The sequence below is a fragment of the Gorilla gorilla genome, chromosome 2 (assembly GCF_029281585.2).
Source record: "Gorilla gorilla gorilla isolate KB3781 chromosome 2, NHGRI_mGorGor1-v2.1_pri, whole genome shotgun sequence".
NCBI lineage: Eukaryota > Metazoa > Chordata > Mammalia > Primates > Hominidae > Gorilla > Gorilla gorilla.
The window spans coordinates 45,265,013-45,288,126 of NC_086017.1; the positions used below are offsets into that span (position 1 = coordinate 45,265,013).

General features: G+C 37.2%; 1 long non-coding RNA gene across 1 annotated transcript in view; it reads right to left on the minus strand.

Annotated features, from left to right (window-relative positions):
• Window positions 1-22,764, minus strand: part of LOC109026193 (uncharacterized) — a 519,202-nt gene extending 496,438 nt beyond the window's left edge. Inside the window, exon 1 of the long non-coding RNA XR_002005155.2 lies at window positions 22,613-22,764. This is a non-coding gene — a long non-coding RNA (uncharacterized lncRNA). The remainder of the gene's footprint in view (window positions 1-22,612) is intronic.
• Between the last annotated feature and the right edge of the window lie 350 nt (window positions 22,765-23,114).

A 23,114-nucleotide genomic window follows, 5' to 3' on the forward strand; every position in this document is an offset into this window, starting at 1 on the left:
AAATGTACAAAGAGCTAGTACCAATCTTACTGAAATTATTCCAAAGAATTGAGGAGTAGGCACTCCTCCCTAATTTGTTATACAAATCAGCATCATTCTGACAATAAAATGTAGCAGAGACACAACAAAAAAAGAAAACATCAAGCCAATATCCCTGATGAATATAGACACAAAATTTCTCAACAAAATACTAACAAATCAAATTTAGCAGTGCATCAAAAACTTAATTTGTCATTATCAAATAGGCTTTATTCCTGGGATGCAAGGTTGTTTCAATATATGCAAATCAATAAATGTAATTCACCACATAAACAGAATTAAAAACAAAAACCATATGATTATCTCAACAGATGCATAAAAGGCTTTCAATAAAATTCAACATCTCTCTATGTTAAAAACTCTAAACAAATTAGTCATCAAAGGAACATACCTCAAAATAATAACAGCCATCTAAGACAAACCTATAGCCAACACGAACACATCAAATGGGCAAAAGCTGGAGCATTCCACTTGAGAACTAGAACAAGACAAAGATGCACACTCTTACCAATCTTATTCAAGATAGTACTAAAAGTCCTAGCCAGAGCATCAGCAAGAGAAAGAAATAAGGGCATCCAAATAAGAAAAGAGGAAGTTAAACTATCTCTCTTTGCAGATGACATGGTTCTACATGTAGATTTTCCCATAGGCTCCACCAAAAGGATCCTAGAACCGATAAACTACTTCAGTAAGGTTTCAGGATACAAAATCAATGTACAAAAATCAGTAGCATTTCTATACACCGATGGCATGCAAACTGAGAGCCAAATGAAGAATGCAATCCCATTCAAAACAGCCACAGAAATGAATAAAATACCTAGGATTACAGCTAACCAAGGAGGGGAAAAATCTCTACAATGAGAATTACACAACACTGCTGAAAGAAGTAAGAGAAATCATGAACAAATAAAAATATTTTTTGAAATGCAATATAGGTAACAAAAATACTGAAGACCTTTACAACAAAAACTATGGAACATCACAGCAAAAAATGAAAGCCTGAATTACTGTTCATCTTCATGAAGACTCAATATCATTAAGCTGCCAAACTGATTTATAGATTCACAGCAACCCCAAATTTAATTTCAATATGATTTTTGATAGATATCAATCAACATTTCAATATTTACAATAAAACTACAGTATTTCAATATTTATACTACTGTAAATATTTACAATATTATAAAATCAATATTCACCTGATTTTTTTTTACATAGGCACCAAGGAAATTTAATGGATTCAACAGTCTTTTAACAAATGGTGCTAGAACAACTGTGTACTGGATAACCATGTAGTTAAAATGAACTTCAACCTTCACATAATGTACAACACTGAATTTCAGACAGATCATGACTCCCTTGGCCCTGAGGGATAGGCAACATTTATAGGAGAAGATAAACAAAGTACTTACAAAAAATATACATGTTTCTTAGGCTTTATTAATTTTTAAAAATTGGTTTATTAATAGCATTTGGGAAATGAAAACACGTATCATAAACTGGAAGAAAATATTCACAATAAATATAAAAAATAAGGGAAACTTTACCAAAACAAAGGTTTTCACATTTTTGTTCTCAGAATCCTTTTATACTTTTAAAAATTACTGAGAACCCCAAAGGTCTTTTGCTCATATGGGTTATATCTATTAATATTTCATGAATTCAAAATTAAAACTGAACAATTTTGAAAGTATTTATTTAACAATTAAGTTAAAATAGCTTTAACAAATCCATTACATTTTAACAGAAATTACACATTAAAAACTATAAAAACTGTATTTCTCCAAACCGAAATGAATTTAGTGAGAAGAGAGTTTAGTTTTGCCTTTGGTAAATTCCCTAATTTCTGGTTTAATAAAAGATAACTGGTTTTTCATTATCTGCTTTTGCATTCAATCTGTTACGACGCAATTTTGGTTGAAGTAAGCTGAAAAAAATTAGCCTCACACATTGTCTTAGTTTGTTCGGACTGCTATGATGAAATTCTGTACACTGAGTGGCTTGTAAATAATAGAAATTTATTTTCATTATACTGGAAACTGGAAAATCCAAGATCAAGGCATCAGCTAGCTAGTTGTCTGGTAAGTTTCTACTTCCTCATACAGGTAGCCATCTTCTCACAATTAACTCACATGGTGGCAGGGGCGAGGGAGCTCTGTGGGGTCTCTTTTATTTACCTATTTATTTATTGTATTATTATTATTTTTTTTGAGACAGAGTCTCGCTCTGTCACCCAGGCTGGAGTGCAGTGGCGAGATCTTGGCTCATCGCAACCTCCACCTCCTGGGTTCAAGCGATTCTCCTGCCTCAGCCTCCCGAGTAGCTGGGACTACAGGCGCGCACCACTACGCCTGGCTAATTTTCGTATTTTTAGTAGAGACGAGATTTCACCATATTGGCCAAGCTGATCTCGAACTCCTGACCTTGTGATCCGCCCGCCTCAGCCTCCTAAAGTGCTGGGATTACACACGTAAGCCACCGCGCCTGGCTGGGGTCTCTTTTATACGGCACTAATACCATTTGTTATGGCTTCATTCTCATGATCTAATCACCTCCCCAATGCCCTCAATTCCTGATACCATCACATTGGGGGTTAAGATTTAAATGTATAAGTTTGGGGGCACATACCATTTAGCTCACTGCACACATATATGTGGTTGGAAAAAGGTGGAGGATTTTCAGCCTTTTTAGGTAAATATGAGTATTCTTTTTTGATACTCTAACACATTTTCAAAAGTGGTTATTTTGTAGCTAGGTGTGATGATGTACAACTGTAGTCACAGCTTTATTCAGGAGGCTGAGGCAGGAGGGTTGCTTCACCCAGGAGTTTGAGTTTGCAGTGACTTACGATTAGGCTACTACCCTCTATCCTACGCAACAAAGCGAGATCCTTTAAAAAACAAAAAGAAGAAAAAAAAAAAAAAGAAAAAGTGGTCATTTCTTAAACGTTAGCTGCAATAAAGAATGTGAAATTATATTAGTGAACTTTTCATACTGTTTCATTAAAACTAATTTGTCTCTTTGGCATTTTAAAGGATTTTGTACTCAGGCATGATTTTATAACACAGCGCGCACACACACACACGCACACACTATACCAAGGAAACGATAAACAGAAAAGACTGAGGCAATGTTAACATTAGAAAAAATTGATTTGAGGTAAGTAGGATAAAGGATACAATGAGAAATATTTCATCTTAATATTCAAGTTCCTAGCAACATATATTTTATATTGAAAAAGCAAAAACTGTAATAATAATAATAGAGACATTTCACATTCTTCTCTCAGAAGTTGGTAGGTAAGAAAAGAAAATATCAAGCAAAGGTGGAGAAAACTTGAACTTTTTGAAGTCTTATTTTATAGTAAGTGTGGAAGGAACAAAGAAGGGATAAAGAAAGGAAAGAATTTGTGAATCCAATAAATATGGCCTGTTAATTGTTACCAACGTGCTTAAGAAATTAAAGGCATGTGATACGATATCATGTAAAGATGCAGAATAAAACTTCACAAACAAACAGCAGTAATCACAGTGGTCATGCCACTGACCATGATGCAAAAAAATAATAAACAGACATGAAAAGTAGAATTCTCAAGTACCTATTCATTGAAAGTTTAAAAGACCATCCCCAGTGACATAAAATGTAGCAGAAGTAACCAGAAAGAAAATACCAGGCAAACTGCAATAGTTTTAATGTAAATCATCCCTATGAGTTTTGTGTCTATGCTCTTGCAAAATGGAAATTATCTGCTCCTGGTTTATCTTTATAATGATTATTTTTAAATATCTAAAAATTGAACACAAAACACTATATGCATGTCTCTTTCAGTGGCACTTGGCAATCACTTAAAAAAATAAAAGATTTTTGATTCATCATATTGAGAATTCCACTAGGTAGATTAAGTCTAGGCATGAATTAGTTCAAGTTCTACAAATTATGTCCTCAATCTTTGTCTCTTCAGCTTTAAATTATCGTTTATATTGTGTGGTCTTTTCCCTCAAATATTGTCTTGGATATGTTGGCAAATGGTAGCTAACATTTCTAGATCACTATCCTATTAGTTTAGCAACTCTAGCAGAATGACAATTTCTCTTTTCTAACAGCTCTAGCAGAAATTCCAAGTAAGAATCACAGCCCTAATGTAATTTCCTACAATAATAAAATAAAGCGTTTTTAGAAAAAGTGGGGATATGATCATCTGAGATCTGATGAGAATATAATTGGTGGTTTTTAAAAATCATCATTTGGAAAGTTAGTTTTTACTGTGAGAATAGGAAATTCCATATTTTAATGAAAGCCACAAGAGAAAACAACTGTGAAACTTTACTGAAGAGGCATAAAATAAGATTGAAATGAAATTTTACATATACATTATGAGCTGGTAAAATGCAAAATTATAAACATATCAATTCTGCCAAATTAATTATGATTTAAATCTTAAAATAATGTTTAAAGATTTTTGGTATGGATATTATAACATTTATCTGCCAAAAAAGTAAAGGAAAAACTCAAGAAAATGTTCAGAATATTATAATGATAGAATATTTGTACCTGCAAGGAAAAAAAGAATTATACTAAAGCTATAATAATTAGTCCTATGTAATACTGGCATGAGAAAAAATGAGTAAATGTTAGAAGCCCAATAGAGAAAAACTCGTAAATAACTGGAAATGGTCTATGTGCTAAATTTCACACTTTAAATTATTGAGATCAGAACAGATTCAAATACACTTGTCTATTAATACAATTGGCTAGTCTCTTGAGGGGAAATGTTAGATTTCTTTTTCTCACCATGTACACTGGACTTCTCATAGCAGCTATATCCTTGTAATTTCTTATATCTTCCTTTATATATTCATATTTATAAAACCACACATTACTTTATCTTCATAAAAATGATTAAGAGCCAAACAGAAGGAAAGGAGGAAGGAAAAAATAAGAAGAAGCAGGGAATGAGGAAGGAAGGAAGGGAGGGAGGGAGGGAGGGAGGGAGGAAGGAAGGAAGGAAGGAAGGAAGGAAGGAAGGAAGGAAGGAAGGAAGGAAGGAAGGAAGGAGGGAAAGAAGGAGGGCCGGAGGGAGGGAGGGAAAAGAACGGTAAGAAGGAAGAAAGGACGGTTCTGGACCAGAATGGAAGTTTGATTGGATGGTAAGGTTATAAGCTAATAGAATAGATAAAGTATAATTTTCATTCTCCTGCTACAAGCTTTGAAAATTGGAGAAAAGAGAAAAAAGGTGATTTAGAATTTTATTATATTTAGAGAGGGAGAAGTTGATAATTAATTTGAGGTACCTCAATTTCTTTTTCCTTTTTTTCCCTGATTTTAAGAGAGGAGTCCAGGTTTTACAATTTAACATCCAAAATAAAATTTTATACTCAAGAATTCTAGAAATTTTATATCCAAAATAATCCAATTTTTATAGTGCTTTAAATTTATAAGATTATAGAAGATAATCCTTTCTGGAGAAGATGGGTTTTTGAGTGAGAGAGAAAAAACATATGATACACACACACACACACACACGCCCACACAAATACACAAATAATTGCTGTTTGCCAGTTTATCAACAATTAGAAAAGCAGAATTAACTTTAACTAGAAATACATCTGTTTTCCAGAAGGAAGCACCCACAAATCCTTACTACCCACGTCCTTATTCTCCTTCTTATGTTGGTTTTCTGACTCTCATTGGCTTTCATAGTTGTCTCGACTTTTTAAATGTCCTGTTCTCATAAATATTATTTGCCCAAATCAGATGCCTGGAATTACAGTCATTGGTAACCATGAGGATGAGTTTCCTGGGACCAACCTCCAATTTGGTAGAATTCTATTGAAATGCCAATCAAAGTTCCAGGCAGCAGGGGAAGAAGGCCTCCGTGGGGCATTTATATTCTGAAATGTAAATTATGGTTTTCCTTGACTTCCACTGCAATCTTTAAGGTGTCCTCCTCCTCCCTTTGTTCAGAAAACATTTTCAATGCAGCTGGGAGTGAACAGACAAATCTGCACACAAGGAAAGTAAGACTATTAACCAACATTCTTAATGTTAAATTTTAATGTTCTCTCATATAGCCCATGTCAGCTTTTTAGTACTTTGAAAAAATCATGGATTGGGGATAATATGATACATTCAAAATGGAATAATTTTTTACTATGAATTGTGCTTGTTAGAACTTAGGAATCATGACTAAGAAACTCATTCTAGCCTGTTTGAATTGTCTACCATCATAATTAATGAACACTTTATAAATACAAACAGATAATCTATTTTGTAATTCAAATTGTCACTTTAAATTATTTGTTTTCCTTTGAGAAATGTTTGAAATAATGAAGAAAAAAATGTTGCTTTTGAGAAAAATCAAAGTAATATATACTAATTCATTCACATACATAAAACACTGATTTCCCTATTTATATATGCCTTTTGTATCTTTTCCCAACTATGGTAGATTGAATTATTAGCTTCAATTCTTCAGCCCTCCCTGTAGATTCACCTTGTCTTGTAATATTGCAGTGTCTTTCACTAAAGGTAGAGTGTATTTCACCATTGTTTGATTTTGATCAATAGGATATTTGGAGAACTGATGTGAGCAAAGGCTCAAAATGAATGGTGTGCTTAAAAATGTGTAACAACTGGCTCTCCAGTTATTAAAGAGCTTGGTTTGAGAATCAGTTAAACAAGATGAAGAAGTTCCTGATTTCTCACATTTGATGATATTCATGGTATAAATACTTTCACCACAGCCAACTTCATGTTAACAATGAGACATTAGTAAATGTGGAGATGGAAAGAGATGCACAGTAACATATCATGTTATAATATCTCTACTGTATAGACATACTAGATGTAAATGACCTCAAGATCCCAGATTAAAATAATGTAGAAAATAATTAGGAAGTGGTGAGTTTTTAATGTTTATTATTTTCTTTTTTAATATAATGTGTGTATCTATACCTTTATGTAATTTAAATTTTAATAATGGCTGTGTTTAATAACCACCTCAGAAAATGCTGAACATTTAACAATCAGGTCTTACAAGTAAATATAGCCAGCTGTGGCACATGCCTGCTGGAAATATACTTTTGAGGTTGTCCAGGCTCTTCTGCACCTCTGCCATTGCTCTGAGAAGAATGTGCCCTGGCTATCCCACTGGTTCAAGGAAGATAAAGACACATGGAACAGTGTCTTTATCCCCCAGCTAACTCAAAGGCCTGCTCAAAGAAGAGCCAAGCTTGCTAAGTCTTGTCTTCATCAGTAGACTCACAGCTGCAACAGCTCCAGGAATGAAGGGGGGCTATATCTTTTCCTTCTTTTTTTTTTTTTTATTATACTTTAAGTTCTTGAGTTGGAAGGTAGTTCGTTACATAGCATCATTGTAGTAATAGATGACTAATATATCAACCTCTTCTTGAGAGGTAAAAAGCGATGACCATTTTTTTATTATTAAAAGGACCACTAAGATATTTATTATATTATTAACTGAGATTATTATTTAATTTTGTATTATAGATGGAATTTAATTTACAAAGATATAAAGGCATATACTGGATCATCTGTTTGATCAACCAATTAGCAGAGATTATCTCATAACTTCAATGACTGTGTTTGATTGGCATTTGTGATTATTTTGATGCCAAGTGAATATTCACAGTAACAATATTTAACTATTAACGTATCAGTAAGCAAATATGACTGACATTAGTAGGGCATATTTTAATGTCAACTTGACCAAAGTCGCCTCAGGCTTAGACTGTATTACATTACCAGTAATAATGATGTACTTTCTTTGCAGTAATAAATAGCAATTGAAGATCTGTCCACAGAATGAAACTTTTGTATTTTAAGTTCTTTAATAATGTAAGACATTGGTTTGACATCATAAAAAAAAGTAACAGAGGCAATAGAAGTAATTTTATTGCAGTTGTCTAATGTAAAAGGAATAAAAGAGAATTTAGTGTGTGATGGTCTATTTGCAACAAGTGGAGTCCATTGTAATCAGTGGTGCCGGGGCGTAGGATATCACAAGCATACTGGCCTCAAAATTACATATCCATTAGCAGGAAGTTCATATTCACATCACAACTGATACATTTTGTTCCAGAAAAAAATATCACTTCTTCAAACTCCTGCCTGCTTCTTCCCTGGGTACCATTTGTTTCCTATGCTGATCCTGCTATAATGTCACTCAAATCCGGTCATATCTCTGCTCAGAACCTGTCAAAGCCTTCCTGTCTCACTCAGGGAAAAGGAACAATTTCTTCTAAGGCCCTCTAAGTCTCCCCACGATCCTTCTCACCTCCCTGGCTCACCTTCTCTCCCTTTTTTGTCTACAACTTTATTTCTTCATACTCTCCACCCTCTAGAGAGTATAGATCACACTGCAGACACACTGGCTTCCATACTGCTTTTCAAAGCCTAAATTAGAAGAGCTTTTGTTCTTGCTGTTCCATCTGCTGTGAATTTTCTTCCCACATACATCCTCACCATCAAAGCCTCTAATAAAGTCATCTTGTCAACAAGGCCTTGTCTGATCATTCTACTTGAAATGAAACATTGCCCCAAGAAATTTCAATCCCACTTCCCCTCATTATTTTTGCCAATATTCTAATATACTATATGTTATATTATACTAATTTATTTTGTTTATGGTCTATTTTCCCCCATGAGAATATAAGCTCCATGTGGTCAAAAATTGGAATCTATTTTGCTTATTGTGTATTCTCAGCAGCTAGAGAGTGTCTGCACATAATAGGTGCTCAATACATAGTTTGCTGATTAAATAAGTCCTCACTGATAAAGTTGGGGGACTAGATAAGGTCATCTATATAAAATGTCCAACATTATTTCTTGTCGTATAGAAATCTCTTAACTACTGTAAGTATCAGTCATAATTTTCTTTTTCTATTTGAAGGTCAAATGTAGCTGGTAATGTGTAGAAAACAGAAGGGGGACTTTAACTGTAAGAAACAGGCACATTTTAAAATGTGCTAAATAAATCTCTAACAGACCTTATGATTTCTCAAAACTATTTAGAAGCTTTGGACTTAACATTATAAAATAACAAATTTCAAATTCGCTCAGATCTCTCTCCATTTAAATTCTCAAGAGAAAGTAAATAAAGTGACAGATGAAACAAATGTGATGAAAGCCTTACATTCTTGGGTACTTCTCCTTATGTTCAAACTCAATAAAGAGCTGACTTGTCCCTGGAGCTTTTGCCAACAAATAAACACTTTTCCTTTGCTGATCCCCTTTCTAGCAGGCTCACTAACCAGGTATTATTTAGGGCTCTTTAGTTTCTTTCTTAAAATTCTGTCCCTCAATTAGCTCACTGCTCATGTTTTCAGCTATCACCTGTGCTCAGATTATATCTAATTTTCTCTGATTTTTTTCCTGGTTTCTTATTCTTTCTTCCCTTGTTGTTTCCACAGTATATCTATATCTGACATCATAACTTTATTAGAAATATGAAACTGCGAGAGTAAAGCCCATTTTATCATCCCTAATGGTCACTCATAAACTAAAGTTTGGTCATAAAAGAATATATAAATATTATTTTACATGAATATACAGGGAAGTACTTATTCTATTCAATAGGTACTTATTGAACATCCACTGGAAGTAAGAAGGATTCAAAGATCGGTACAGAATCAAACATAGCCTCTGTCCTTGGGGACTTAGATCAATTATATGTCCATAAAAAGACAAGAGGATTTCATCATGACAGACATCATGTTCAGATTTTATATAAGGTTTCATGGAAACATAGAACATGGGCTCCTTGCCTGGCTACATGGATGAGGTTAAAACAGGCTTTTTTTGGAGCCTGTAATTTTTGATATGCCTGTAACTAGTTTTAAAGGATGAGCAACCAGTTAAGACAATGAGATGGGAAGGAAATGGAAGTCATATCAAGCAGAGAAAATAACATGCACAAAATCTCTTGAAGTATAAGGTACCTCACATATGTACAACATGTAGTGAGAATACAAAGTTTTTGAAGTTGAAAGTAAGGCAGTGATAAAATAGCACTTCCCTCTTAGGAGTGTCTCCTGGGGAGACACGGAGACCCTTAGAAGCCAACAAGAGAACTAAAGCACTTAGAACAGTGCCTGTCACCCAGTAAATTTAACTGTTAGCCAAATAATATGAGATTTTAAATTCTAGGCTGCAGAACTTGGATTATGAAGAGTGTCCAGAGTTTTAAATAAGGAAATGACATGATAAGTTTTGCTTTCTTGATAAAATACTATGAAGGCATTTTGAAGAAGTAAGACAGGAGACAGGGAAACTAATGAGGAAGATACTCCAGTTTCTACTAGGAGATGACAAAGCCTAGGGCAGAAGTAGTAGCAGTAGAGATGAGGGGATGGATTCTAGGGAGAGGAAGACAGACCCAAGGTTGATAGATTACATGGCTAGATGAAAGAAAGTACCATCAACTGAACTGAGGAAATTCTCCTCAGGACACTGGGGCATTTCCTGTGCATTCTGCACTAAACTTTCTAATACATTGTTCTCAACACTGTGTATGATCGACAAATATGGCTGATTATGACTGAGACTATAAAACAATGTTCCCTAACAAGGTGTATTATGACACGTGACATTAATGGATCATGTGCATTAAAAGCGATGAGACCAATGCTCACCCAGTAGAATTAGCATGGCTTTGGGTACTTAAAGAAAAGGTAGATACTAATTTTCAAAAACAAAAACATACTTCTGACGATGATTTCTGGATTGAGACTGAAAGCAATTTGTTTTGTGATTCAGAAAATTTTTTCTCCAGAGTAGTATATACTAACTGTGTCTGTCAGATTCATATTCTTTAATTTTTCTGTGAGATGAATACATGCTTTATAATGGTAATTTCACATATAGGGTAAGCTGCAACAGAAGTATATCATGGCAGCTTCTTAATATGGAGACCAAGGCCTAACTATTCATCTTAGTTCAATAACTATTAACTCAACTTTCTTTGCCTTATTTCACATTTACCATATGCAAAAAGGTGTTTTAGGGAGTGGAGAAAATGATAAAATCATAAGCTCTGTCTTGGATTAGGGCACAATTAAGCTAGACCAAATAGACAATTACAATAGAGAAAAACCTAACTGTGGCAGCAGTGTGCTTAAGACACAGGGATAGCCTGCTAAATATTTGAGAACCAGCAGGAAGACAAAAAAATCGTTGCAGGATTTTAAAATAAGAGTGAAAAAGGGCCGGGCGCGGTGGCTCAAGCCTGTAATCCCAGCACTTTGGGAGGTCGAGGCGGGCCGATCACAAGGTCAGGAGATCGAGACCATCCTGGCCAACATGGTGAAACCCCGTCTCTACTAAAAATACAAAAAAATTAGCCAGGCATGGTGGCAGGCGCCTGTAGTCCCAGCTACTCGGGAGGCTGAGGAAGGAGAATGGCGTGAACCCGGGAGGCGGAGCTTGCAGTGAGCCGAGATTGCGCCACTGCACTCCAGCCTGGGCGACAGAGCAAGACTCCGTCTCAAAAAAAAAAAAAAAAAAAAAAAAGAGCGAAAAAGGTCTTAGATACATTTTAGAAGAATCACTTGGTTGCAGTGTGGAGAATGGATTGAACAAAACCAACATGGGAAGCAAGGAGATACAATATGTGGATGCTGAATTTCCCAGTCAAGAAAGAATTAGGGCCAGGTGCAGTAGCTCACACCTGTAATCCCACCATTTTGGGAGGCCAATGAGTGAGGATCACTTGAGGTCAGGAGTTCAACAACAGCCTTGCCAGCATGGTGAAATCCTGTCTCTACTAAAAATACAAAAATTAGCCAGGCCTGGTGGCATGCCCCTGTAATCCTAGCTACTTGGTAGGCTGAGGCAGGAGAATCACTTGAACCGGGAGGCAGGGGCTGCAATGAGCTGAGATTGTGCCACTGTACTCTAGCCTGGGTGACAAAGCAAGACTCTGTCTCAAGAAAAATAAATAAATAAATAAATAAATAAATAAATAGGAATTAGTATCTTAACTAAGGCAGCAGTGTAGAATATGAAAAGAAGGAGATAATGGCCAAATGCATTTTGGATAGAGCAGAAGAATGTGAAAGTAGTGGCCTATTCAACAAGTCATGATGAAGGCATATGATGCCATATAGCACCAGCCAGCCAGACTGTCATACATCAGTAGAGGTGGGTTGGCATGATGGGTCAGAGCGTAGGCTTCCTGAATTCACGTGCTGGCACTGCCACTGATTTAGCTGGGTGTCCATGAGAAGGACACTTTACTTCTCTAGTACCAACTTTATTAAATTATTGTGATGATTTAGTGAGTTAGAATATAAAAATGCTTAGAATAATGTCTGACATATAGGAAGCAAGTGAGAGTTAGTAATCATTATCTTGCTCCAACATTCAGGTACACAGGTTCTGGAGGCATCATGATGCAGTTCTGAGAATTTCCAGATCCTATGCATTTTATGTATCCTAAATTTGGATGATTTCATGCCAGAAGGCGAGTGGTTACCTAGGGAGAGGCTGGCACTTTGCATGGCTCTAAACAACACAACCTTGCTCCCACTCACCAGAATTTCTTCCTTCCTTTTAATTAAGGCCTTGCTCAGCATCATTCAGAAAAGTCCCTCCTGTTTAATCTGTGACTCATAGTCCAACCATTTGAACGGTACAAACATTTCCTCTGCAGGAAGGAGCAGATGCATTGGTGAAAAACAAGTAGGGGAAAATAAAGCAAGGAGCCTCACAAATGCGGAGGTAGTTGGGACTAAAGAAATCACATGTTTTCATAGACATGTTAGCTTGTACAAGTCCCTTATTTTTCATGGCACAATAATCATCGGAGTCCTTTGTCTCTAAAAGAAACGAAACCAACCACAGTTGCATCAGTTACCATCCCTGGAGTGTTGATCTGCCATTGGAAGAGACACAGGGCAGGAAAGGCTTCTCTCCAGGTAGCAATAAAAGAGTTATCAACTCATTCTGGTACTCCTCTGGGACCCAGAAAAAAAAAAATCTAAGTCTGGCACCTAGGCTCTTTCCTGAGTGGGTTGTCATGGCAACAGGATATTAGCAACTGTTTTCAGGATTCTAGGGCCTTGGCAATTCTCATGAGTTTCTCTGCCTCAGCTTCTATGTATGCACAGACATATGGATACTAGAACTGATGCCAGAATTGAGGAGAGGATTTAAAATTCATGCCGGGATCCCTCTGGGTTACAAAGGACCTCAGCCGACCTCACAGAGTTTAGCTTGCTCTGCACCACTGCTGATACCATGACCCATCTGGTTCACTGCCTGCTGGAGCTCAGTTGCTCCAGCTGTAAAATAAGGGGGTTGGAGTCAGCAAGCTCAAAGGTTAATGTCAGCTCCAGAACGCTTTGAATCTCAGTAGTTTTACAGAATTTTCTTCCAGAGTTCATGGCTGATCTTGATCATGCTGTTTGAGAAACAAAAATCATCTTCATTAGTACTATTCTAGATAGAATCATTTGCTCTTGATCAAAGGCTTTGTCATAATTCAAATAAAACATTTAACTCATTGTATATGATATACATATTAAAGAAGGCTATATATTTGTGTGTGTATATATTCACAGAAGCTTTAGTATACAGGCATTTCAATATTCATATATTTTATTCCTTCATTCATGATTGAATTTACTTGATCTATGACTATATGGCATGAAATGTTGTATTAACTATAAATACTTGTTTCTTTGTGCCTGGATGTATGGCTTTAACTTGAATACAAGTTCTGTTCCTCCAAGAATTCAGAAGAAAGCTGTAATTTTCATGAGTTCAGCTATTGTGACTGTCTTACTAGCTATTGTATCCTCATTACTTTGAATAGCACTTGATAAATGATGGATGATTAACAAATATTTGAAGAACAAGTGAATGAATGAATATATGAAAGACATAAATTGGGCCTACTTGAGTTTCTTTATATTATAGCAAAAAGTACCTCTTGATAAAGAACACATTAAATGTTCCAGTTACCTATAGCATAATAAATAGTCTTAAAACATAGTGGCAAAAACAAAGACAACCAATTCAAAATTTTATGCTCATAGATTCTACATATTAGAAATTCAAGAGGGGTACAATGAAGATGGTTCTTCTCCACTTCATAATGTCTGGAGACTTAACTGGGTTGATGAGATCAGCTGACAGTGACCAACAGCTGGAGGCTGACAGATTTGTGGCTGAGAGATCTGCTACCACAAGAAGATTGCTGAAAGGTTGAGATCAACTGGAACAATTGACCAGAGCTCTTAAATGAGGTTTGAATATCTCTCTCAGATGGTGACTGGTTTTTGAGAGGGAACATCTAGAGCACAGGCATTCAAAGAGATCAAGATAGAACCTGCAAGACTTCTGTTGACTTAGCATCAGAAGATACAAGAAGTGCTACTTCTGCCATGTTTTACTGGTTGTAACAAATCACTGACACCAATCCTCCATTTTTGACTCCTCTGGAACTTAGTCATCAGTTGTTGGCACTTCTACTGCAACAATTCCTACCTTTTATCTTATGTTTGATTTTTATCATGTCCTGCTATCTTCTAAAATAATTCTTTCATCACATCTTTCACCTTACCAATCCATGTTTCAGTGGTGTTCTTTCTGGAAATTATATCATCTATTGAACATTTTATTTTATATACTAAGTATTTGATACCAAAATACTTCTAGTTGTATTAATTTAAAACTTCCTAACTTCATATTGCCAATATCTCCCCTTTTAAAATTATATTTTTTGTATTTATTTTAAATAGCCATACATTTAAAGTTTTCTTTTTTTGTAAAGTATTTATAAGCTTCAGGTGTCTAGTCATATTGGTCTGGGGTGCCAGTTCTATGGTAATGTACAATGTAATAGGTCAAAGATCTGGCCTTGGTCCGCATCCTAACTGAGGGCAAGAAATAGGTACAAGACTCCACAGAATGACTTTGTGTGTTCCTCTCTCTGCCACTCTCAAAGGCAACCCTGTCAGTCAGGAGATCACCTTTAAACTTTTAGAGAAAAATAAAGAATATCATAAAGAAGTATTTTTCATAGTTCTAATCCACCACCCATGAGATTTGGAGGAAAGGGACTCAAGTAGTAAATACTAAAGAATTGTTTTCATCAACCCTCATCCTAGTAGTCTTTTTGTGCTGCTTTCATATTGACCACTCAATACCAACAGCATGGCCATTGCAATTTCTGTGAGAAGTGGTCAAGAAATAGACTCTTAAATGTCTAGCTCCTCAACTGCCTTAAGTCCGCAGACCATTCCATCACACCACACATGCACACACACACACACACGCATACACACACTCACACACGTCTACACACACACACATAAACCAAGGCATGATAATTGCCTCACATTTCCCAAAATGTCTCTCATTCCTTTACTTTTCTAATTTCTCCAGGGTTCATTTTGAGGGAGAGGCCAGTAGCTCATGTTAATTTTTTATCTCATTAGGAATGGAAAGCTCCTCCAATATTTTTTCTAATGAAATATATTTTCTGAGGTGATCCACATAAGGAAGGGATGACAAAATATCCATTTTTTTCTAAGTGCTCCAATTATACAAGTCTCTCTAATGATATGTTCATAAGACATGCCTATTCAGTGAAGTTTTTGCTGGAATTTTACTCCAGATACAACCATCATCATTATATTATTATAAAAGTTCTTGTTTATTTGGGATTTTCTATGAGCCATGTTCAATAATAATCACTTTACATGTCTAATCATATGTAATTTAGGACATCTAAATAGGTTCCTTAGTAAGGTCATATGCAAAGTTTCAAAGTAGAACAGTCCAAAATGAAATAAAATAAAATAAGAAGCCCAATTCTTTTTTCCAATCCCTCAAAGAAAACAAATACAAGCTTCTGGTAGCTACTTTTATTACTTTCTTAGCTCTTGGCATCCCTACGTTCTGCAGACTCTCATTCTACACTCTCCTTCCTTGCCTACTTCTTTTTTCTTTTATATCTGTTGACTTCATTTCTTTGCTAAGTCCTCCCCATGTTCCTCCTGAGTCTTAGGCTCAATCTCTTTTGGATTATACTGCATCACAAAAGGTTTCTCTGGCAGAGACAGATTATACAGAAGGAATCTAAGACTTGAAAGCTGGGTTAGCAATGAAAGCATTCTCTCTGGTAGACTGGGGTGGGGAGACAACATCTCTGAGCATTTCTTTATTAATATTTTTTCCACCACATATATATGATCTCATTTGTTCTCTCAACAACACTATTAATTACATATCATAACTGTATTTTTTTCTTTTTTCTTTTTTTTTTTTGAGATGGAGTCTCACCCTGTCGCCCAGGCTGGAGCGCAGAGGTGCAATCTTGGCTCACTGAAAACCCCGCCTCCCAGGTTCACGCCATTCTCCTGCCTCAGCCTCCCAAGTAGCTGGGACTACAGGCACCCACCACCACGCCTGGCTAATTTTTTGTATTTTTAGTAGAGACGGGGTTTCACCGTGTTAGCCAGGATGGTCTCGATCTCCTGACCTTGTGATCAGCCTGCCTCAGCTCCCAAAGTGCTGGGATTACAGGCGTGAGCCACCACACTCAGCCAACTGTATTTTTTATGTGAGGTCAGCAAGTATCACCGAGGTAAAATTGCTTGTCCAAAGTTACAGTAGATGTTCTTGAAAGTAAAGAAGCGAAAATGTACAGCCAGGGTATCTGATGTTGATGCCCACACTTTTAACCATTTACCAAGTTTGCTATACTTCTTCCTATTAAGATATATTTCCAAAACAACATCAAAAATTAGACCTTCATAGGAACTCTCCTTTTCAACTTAAAGAGTTTGGGTCAAGGGAGATAACATATTTAAAAGAACCTGTCTGAGCATTCTGAGTTTGTTTCTGCTTGCTCAAATATATCTCCATTCCCAAAGAGTGGCTCACCTGAGGCCATCAGTATAATTTTACATAATTATACACATAACCAGTGTAACAGCTATTAGCAACCAATTAGTAATAATTTGGGCAATGCTAGACATTCTCTTGCACTAAATCTTTTATCATGAAATTTTAAGTCATTAGATTCATAAATAATAAACTACCTACCAGAGACATTCATTATAAAAGACTGTACTTCAAATATGCTGTCACAAGTTCTTTAAATATAAGCAAATTATCCAACTGAAGCAGCATTTCTCAGAATCCTGCTGTGTATATGAACTTATCACCAACTCAGAAAAGCCAGTGATCATCATCTGAAACACAGAATCCATTTCCAGCTGTCATGAAGTCTAAAGTAAGGTCTGTCTACTCACTCAAGAGACACTCCAGGGAATATTGACAGTCACCCTACTGCAGAAATTCTGTTGTATTGGTAAAGTGAAGAACAAAAAGGAAAAATGGTGGGGGAAACTTTTAAGATATGATGATTTATCTTTACCTATGGACCAAATCTCTTAACAGCAAAGAAGCAGCAAAAATTTGGAAAGTTGCCTAGATGATGTCTTATCTGCCTCCGTAATCAATTCAAGGCAGTGTATCCTAGAAATAAAGCAGCTACATTTTTGTTTCCAACATGAAATAGAAGGAAAATTGAGACTACTCAATTCAAATGTTTAAGACTTGCAAATCTGTGAAACTTAAAATCAAAATGGCCGGTTCCTTATTCCCCAACCCCACAATATTTCAGACAAAAAATAGTTGACTTCCTGATGCTCAAAAAATAGTTAATTAAAAAATAAACAAACTTTATATTTCTGTTGTGTATTTGTAGCTTAAAGTGCATTTACTACCATTATGCACTAAAGACGAATGGTAAGAATTAGTGCCATTACTACTTTACAAATAAAAAAGCCAAGGCACACACAAAATAGAGTGGAGGAAAAAAACCAAAGATTTTAGAGCAAATTCTAAAGCTAAATTCTAGCTCTATTGCCATATAAGTTTTTAATTTGAGCATTACCCTCCAAGTTCCATTTGCTTAGCAATCAAATGATAATAAAAATAGTTCTAGACATCTTGAAGTTTAAAGGATCATATGAAAAGTAACAACAGGTATCTAATAAATCTTCCTTTCCACTACCCCACTGTCTCCTTTTGCTTTGCAAAAAGTATGTATGTTGATCTTGCTTGCTAAGACAATTAGGAAGATGTTACTTTATACATTTTTCTCAGTAACTATTTTTGCTGTCAGATATAGCTTCTTAGAATTTTCTCAGCTTGAAAAACATTAGTCTAATGGAAATTGTCAATTAATTTTTACTGTTGACCTAATTTTTTCCTATCACTCCTACATTCGAATTCCATCCCACAGTGCTTTGCCTAACTGTCTTAGAGTCTAAGGTAAAAGAAATATTCAGTAATGCTGATCTTGCCTTTATTTAAAATTTTGATATTTTGTTCATCATCAATTTTTTGCATTCATTTTTTAAAAATACTGCTTTAAAATATTGTTTACCTCAATTACTAAGTTTTTTGGCACCCTTTAAACTTTTTCAGACAATGCAAATGCGCCACTTGCTTCATCTCAGTCCAGGCCTTGCCATTCTGCTTCTATTTTCATATGTTTAGAACGCTTTTTTTTTTTTTTACCTAGTATGAGGTGAGTCTAAATCTGGCTTAAGCCAATGGAGGATACCAGAAGTATCCAAAGACTAGATAAGGCCCCTACCATCTGGCTTTATAAGGCCCTGGAAATAAAATAGCCTGTTTACTTTTTTATGACACCAAAAATATCAAAACACAACAGGAGGCATGTTAAGCCCAGAGTTTACACTTGGAGGATTTGATTTAGTTTCATTGTTTGCAGATTTTTGTTTGCTTTATTGTTTACTTTCAGTTTTGTTTCTATTTATGTCTTTCTTTTGGCAGCAAGCAATGGATAATCTCAATTAGTGGTTCAGGAGAGAAGATGAAGATACTCCCTTCCTTTAAAATCTGACATCCGATATTGTTGTACCCTTCACTTCCCCAGAGGAAGGACTTACAAGAGCAACAGACCCAGCAGCAGCAGCTCCATTAAATATCTATCCTTACACTTTCTTTAGGGCAGCAAAAATTGAGCTTCTCAAGGTTGTCCAGAGCTTTAGATATCCCCTCCTTTATTTTCCCAAAAACATGCAAGTTTAGTAAAGAGGAACTTAGGTGCCACTGCAGGAGCTGGGTCCTACTGCTCTAGGCCCAGCTTAGCTCAGCTGGAGTCAGAGCAAGATGTATCTATGGCTGGTTTGCAGAAGGTCACTGCATTGGTTACCTTGCTGACAAAAAATAAATCCTAGACTTAACACTGATAAGAAACATCATTTTGGCAGAAGCTTTAAAAAGAGAAATATTTAAAATTGACTATGTAGGAAAAAAATAAACAATGTGACTAACAAGAATAATTTAGGACTTCCAAAAATATAGTCTACATAGGAATTAACAATAATTAATTTTCATTACCTGCTTACAAGGAACCTGACGTTGTTTCTAGCTCTTTTGTTATATTGAACTTTTGCAACAACTTTTTAAGATAGTCACTATTTTAAAACTTGCTGAAGGTCACTCTGATAGGCCATGAGCTCTAGCTACTATAATATATGCTTCTCAAGTAATCAAGAAAAACTAGCTTTAGGAAAATGCAAGTAAGAATTATTTGCCCAGAATTCTGGTTAATGGGTGCTACATGTATGTGTGTTTATGTATGTGCATATACTTAGGGAGCTATCTGTGGAAGGTAAGGAGTTCCAAGGTCAAGATGTTTGGAGGACACATGTCAAAAAAAGTTAAACAGATTTTTATTGCAAACATTATCAGTGTCATGAATAGGCTAAGGTGAACAGTGACTCTCCAAGGGAAGAGTTTTAATGGTAGGGTTTAAATATTAGTCCATTTTCATGTTGCTATTAAGAAGTGCCTGATCCTGGGTAATTTATAAAAGAAAGAAGTTTAATTGACTCACAGTTCTGCATGGCTTGGGAGGCCTCAGGAAATTTACGATCATGGTGGAAAAGGAAGTAAACACATCCTTCTTCACACGGCAGCAAAGAGGGGAAAAGTCCCTTATAAAACCACCAGATCTTGTGAGGACTCACTCATTATCATGAGAACAGCAGCATGGGGGTAACTGCACCCATGATTTAATTACCTCCCACTAGGTCCCTCCCATGACAGGTGAGGATTATGGGAACTACAATTCCAGATGAGATTTGGGTGGTAACACAGTCAAACCATATCGTTCTGTCCCTGACCCCTCCCATATCTCATGTACTCACTTTTCAAAACACAATCATGCCTTTCCAACGGTCCCCCAAATTCTTAACTCATTCCAACACTAACTCAAAACTCCAAGTTCAAAGCCTCATCTGAGACAGGGCAAGTCCCTTCTGCCTATGAGCCTGTAAAATCAAAACCAAGTTAATTACTGCCTAGATACAATGGGGGTAGAGGAATTGGGTAAATAAACCCATTACAAATGGGATAAATTGTCCAAAAATGGGGCTACAGGCCCCATGCAAGTTTGAAATCCAATAGGGCAGTTATTAAACCTTAAAGTTCCAAAATGATCTCCTTCGACTCCATATCTCACATCCTAGTACACTGATGCAAGAAGTGGGCTCCCAAGGCCTGGGGCAGCTCCAGTCCTGTTGTTTTGCAGGGTACAGCCCTCTTCCTGGCTGCTTTCACAGGCTGGCATTGAGTGTTATCAGCTTTTCCAGGCATGTGGTGCAAGCTGCCAATGGATCTACCATTCTGGGATCTGAAAGATGGCAACCCTTTTTTCACAACTCCACTAGGCCATGCCCCAGTGCAGACTCTGTGTAAGGGCTCCAACCTCAGATTTCCCTTCTCCACTCCCCCATCAGAGGTTCTCCATGAGGGCTGTGCATCTGTAGCACACCTCTGCCTGGACATCCAGGAGTTTCCATACATCCTCTGAAATCTAGGCAGAGGCTCCCAAACCTCAATTCTTGACTTTTGTGCACCTGCAGGCTCAACACCATGTGGAAGTTGCCAAGGCTTGAGGCTTACACCTTTTGAAGCCACAGCCTGAGCTGTACTTTGGCCCCTTTTAGCCATGGCTGGAGTTGCTAAGCACAAAGCACTAAGTCCCTAGGCTGCACACAGCAGGGAGCCCCTGGACCTGGTCCTGGAAACCATTTTTCCCTCCTAGGCCTCCGGGCCTGTGATAGGAGGGGCTGCCATTAAGTTCTCTGAGATGTCCTGGAGATATTTTCCCCATTGTCTTGTTGATTAGCATTTGGCTCCTTGTTACTTATGCAAATTTCTGCAGCATGTTTGAATTCCTCTCCAGAAAATGGGATTTTATTTTCTACTGCATTGTCAGGCTGCAAATTTTCAAAACTTTTATGCTGTGTCACTTCTTAAATGCTTTGCTTCTTAGAAATTTCTTTTGCCAGATACTAAATCATCTCTCAAGTTCAAAGTTTCACAGATCTCTAGGGCAGGGGCAAAAAGCTGCCAGTCTTTTTGCTAAAGCATAGCAAGAGTGACCTTTACATTAGTTCCCAATGAGTTCCTCATCTCCATCTGAGCCCATCTCAGCCTGGACTTCATTGTCCATAACACTATCAGCATTTTGGTCAAAGCCATAAAACAAGTCTCTAGGAGGTTCTGGTAGAGGCAGGGGGCAGACAAGGAAGGGTCCCCAGAGAATCTCTGACCTGTCCCACAAGTGTTTATACCAGATGATTTTGTGCAGCTAAAGGAACCTGCACAGGGGGCTTGCCTGGGCATCCCAAAAATTAACTGGAGGCCCACATGCGCTGTGGGAATGGGGTGGGGCCACCAGGAATCCATGTCTTATGCAGGAGAAGAGCTTGGCCTCCTCAGCTCCTCAGCTTGGCCTCCTCAGCTCAGCTCATTGTGGTAGCCTGGTATTCAATCTGTGAGGTGGGAGTTGGCTGGCAGGAACCCTCTCTTTGCTAAGAGCTCCCCTTTCACTTAATGAATTTCACCCTTCTCACCCTGCAACGTGTTCTCATGCCTAATTTTTCCTGGTTGTGAGACAAGAAACCAGATTTAGTTGAACTAAGAAGCAAAAAATCCTGCATCACTTCCAAACTTTCCCACATTTTCCTGCCTTTTTCTGAGCCCTCCAAACCATTCCAACCTCTGCCTGTGACCCAGTTACAAAGTTGCTTCCACATTTTCGGGTATCCTTGTAGCAGCACTCCACTTTCTGTGGTGCCAATTTACTGTATTAGCCCATTTTCATGCTGGAATAAAGAACTGCCTAAGAGTGGGCAATTTATAAAGGAAATAGATTTAATTAACTCATAGTTCTCCATGGCTGGGGAGGCCTCAGAAAACTTGCAATCATGGAAGAAGGGGAAGCAAACATGTCCTTCTTCACATGGCAGCAGGAGAGAGAAGTACCAATCAAAGAGGGAAAAGCCCCTTATAAAATCATTAGATCTCATGAGAACTCACTCACTATCATGAGAACAGCAGCATGGGGGTAACTGCCCCCATGATTTAATTACCTCCCACTGGGTCAATCCCACAATACATGGGGATTATGGGAACTACGATTCAAGATGAGATTTGGGTGGGGACACACCAAATCATATCAGTTTAAGTATAAGGTATTTGACTAGGACCATACCTTTGTGATGGGGCATGACTTCTTGGTTGCATTTCATTTTGTCCTGGCACCTTAGTAGTTAACAGCTGCTGACTGAATGGCAGCCAGAAGTTCACTACCAACAACAGGTGCATGAGTGCCACCACAGTACAGATCTCCGCCTGGTCCCCAGCTGTCACACCAACCTCATTGTGAGTGTGGAATGTTTAACAATGCGTGGCCATGCATACCAGTCCCGAGGGAGAGAGAGAGACCAAGCATGAGGGAGTACTGGTGAGGCAGCCAGCTGAAAGAGCAAGTGATGACTCAGAAAAGCAAATAGAGCCATTGGGGTTTCTTAACAGACACTCACTGCACCTAGGAAAGGGTAAGGAGAAATTTAATGGACCTGCTGGGTCTGTTGCTATGTAAATCTCATCTCTGGGGAAGTGACTGGCACAAGAATATCAGATGTCACTGGTGCAGACATTTGGCAGATGTGCCTTGTATTTACCAGCGTGCAACCTGTGAGCAAATTCCAAAT